Source organism: Setaria italica, chromosome II (assembly GCF_000263155.2).
Source record: "Setaria italica strain Yugu1 chromosome II, Setaria_italica_v2.0, whole genome shotgun sequence".
Classification (NCBI taxonomy): domain Eukaryota; kingdom Viridiplantae; phylum Streptophyta; class Magnoliopsida; order Poales; family Poaceae; genus Setaria; species Setaria italica.
In genome coordinates, this window is record NC_028451.1 from 130,200 (window position 1) to 133,597 (window position 3,398).

Genomic DNA, 3,398 nt, shown 5'->3' on the forward strand with positions numbered 1-3,398 from the left:
ACCTACCAACTTGCCAAGCACCGCATTCCCGAGTAGAAGCCCAGGCCTAACTCCTAAGCGTGCGCCCCATGTCAGCATCGGCGCACCAGCTCTAGAGCGAGGCACGCCAAGCGTAGGTCGCATGTCACTTCAACAGAGACGTCACGTGAGATGATAAAGGAAGGTTCGTGCGAGGTATGAGCTCATGGATTCGAATCTCACAGACTGCGCACGCACATATTACACGTGAAATTCGCGTGACTCGTGACTTGTGACTTGCGACAATACGCGTGTGCGGGAGCCTCCCGGCTGTTCGTCAATTGTTTTCTTTATTTTTTAGGCGCAAAGCCGTTTAGTACCGGTCGGTGTTACCGACCAGTACTAAAAACCCTTTAGTACCGAGCATTTTGGCCGGTTTTAAATGGCGTGACATTCAGTACCGAACAAGCGATATTGGTCAGGCGCCTGACCGGTATTAAGTTTTCCAGTAGTGTATATTGGAATCTCGTGTAATATGTTCTGCACCATCATATCACAAACAACAGAAAACCAGTGATTTTTCCTATATATGCGAGAAGTCAAGAAGATGAAAGTTAGGTACTATGTGCAGTGGTTTATATGTGTTTCCCGCTGCAAAAACATGCATTACGTGATATGTCTTGCAGTTGGGAGTGGGTCAAAGGTAGAGAGTGATATCGATCATGGACTATGGAATAGGAAGTCAAATAGTGGTGGACAATCATCTCTGGAAGAGAGTTAGGATTCCTTTTTCTCTCTCTTTTATCATGACAAATCTTCTGTTGCAGGGAACATGAATATCTTGGCTCCATTTTGCTGTTTGCACAGCTAAGATGTACACCAATGCATAGTTTGTGAAAGGGTTTCAGGGGAACGTGTGGGTTCCGCCAAATAGCTACGGTACTGCCTTATACTACTAAAAAATAGTTTCCAAGGACGATTGAAACAGCATTTGCAGGGGGCAGGCGCGCTACCCACTCCTAGTTTTCGCAGCTACAAATAGCTATTTGCAGTGGAGGGTAACTGGCCTGTCGTACATACATCTATGGACCCACCAAAAGGTTTGGACAGACCTAAATATGAGGCTGGACACCAAAACGCATCTGACATGGAGACCATAGCGTAGAACGGCGTAGTCTACATGGAAAGATAGGAACTAGTTGAGGATTAGGAAAGTACTCGTTGTAGTAGGGTAGGTTTCTTCTAGTCGTATCCGACTAGTATTCTTATAACTAACCGACTTGCAACCCTGCCCCCGACTATATAAGGCGAGGCAGAGACCCCCTCCAAAGCAATTTAATCCAACCAACACACAGGACGTAGGGTATTAAGCAATCTAGCAGCCCGAACTTGTCTAAACCGTGTGTCTGCATTTACCTTCGAGTTCCTGATCTCGACGAGCCCCACCAACCAAAACACTACCTCGGACACCCCCCTCGGTAGATTGTCAGGTCTAAACACTGACAGCTGGCGTGCTACAGACTTAACTAGAGAACTCATCGACGGTGGCAGCGATCTCAACATCCTGTTTGCCAAGACACTGAAAAAGATGAGCCTCGACGTCACCGATATGCTCACCCCGATGAACTCTATGTTTTACGAGATCGTCACGGGCAACGCGACTGTACCCCTCAGACAGGTGGTTTTGCCAATTACCTTTGGGACCAAAGAACACTACCGGACATAATATATCCAGTTCGAGGTGACAAACTTCAAAACATCATACCACGCCATCCTTGGAAGACCAGCATTGGCCAAATTCATGGGCATCCTGCATTACGTGTACTTAGTACTCAAGATTCCAGGACCTAAGGGAGTACTCTCCCTGCGCGGAAACTTGAAGAGGTCATACGACTGCGATACAGAAGCCGTTGAGCTAGCAGCAACTACTCAAGTACCAAACTCGATGATGCAAATCTTCGTCGTATCCAAGAAGCTATCCCCATCAGAGCTCAAGATTCCAGAGGAATGTTGACCAATAGGAATGCTTGGTTTGGATGGTGCGGATCGATGATGTGGCGCATTGTGTTTCTTTTGCCAACTTATAACATATTTTTGGACTATTAAACAATTTTAAATAAAAAAGTTGTCAACTATAAATTTTTAAATCTTGTTGACTCTACAAGTTTGATATAAAGTTTATCTTAATCCAAGGCTGTATGAAAAAGTTATGATTTTTTTTTGTGTGAAATCATTTCTAGAGGCGGGTCATGCCATCACCCGCGCCTAGAAATTATTTTCAGATGCGGGTGGCGCCATCATCCGCCCCTACAATTATTTCTCAAATTTTGTATTTATTTAAGATGCATTTTTGAGCTATTAAATGATCTCAAATATAAAAATTGTCAACTACAAAGCTTTATGTCTTGTCGAGATGTACAATTTTGATATAAAGTTTGTATTCATCCGAGATGATATGAAAAAGTTTGTATTAAAAAAATACATCAATTAAACCCATTCACATGTACTCACACATATACCCATACATTCATATATACTTATACATTTTGAAGTATTATACAATCTCAAATTGAAAGCTTGTCAACTTCAAAGTTTTTGGTGTCATCGAGCTCTACAAGTTTGATATAGAGCTTCCGTATAGCAGAAGTCATTTGGAAAAAATCAAAAGTTTTAGATTTTGAAACTAGAGAACTTATAATAATATTTTGAAGTATTAAACAATCTCGAATTGAAAACTTGTTAACTTCAAAATTTTAGATCTCCTCGAGCTCTACGTTTTTGATATAAAGTTTGTATTCATCCGAGATGACATGAAAAAGTTATATTAAAAAAAATACATCCATTAAACCCATTCACATGTACTCATATATATACCCATACATTCACATATACTTATATATTTTGAAGTATTATACAATCTCAAATTGAAAGCTTGTCAACTTCAAAGTTTATGGTGTCATCGAGCTCTACAAGTTTGAATAGAGCTTCCGTATAGCTGAAATCATTTTAAAAAATTCAAAAGTTTTAGATTTTGAAACTTTAGAACTTATAATAATATTTTGAAGTATTAAATAATCTCAAATTGAAAACTTGTTAACTTCAAAATTTTAGGTGTCCTCTAGCTCTACAAGTTTGATGTAGAGCTTATGTATAGCTAAAGTCATTTGAAATTAAAAAAAAATAGATTTCAAAAATAGAAAAAATTAGAATGATATTTTGGAGTAATAAACAATCTCAAATAAAAAAAAAGTTTTAGACCTCGTCGAGCTATACAATTTTGATATAAAATTTATCTTCATCCAAGGTAATATAAAAAAGTTATGAATTTATTTCCACCTGACCATTTCTATGGGCGGGCCATGTTATTACCTGCCCCTGGAAATTATTTTCGGAAGCGGGTGATGGGGTGACCCGCCCCTGTGTTTCTAGGCGGGTCACCC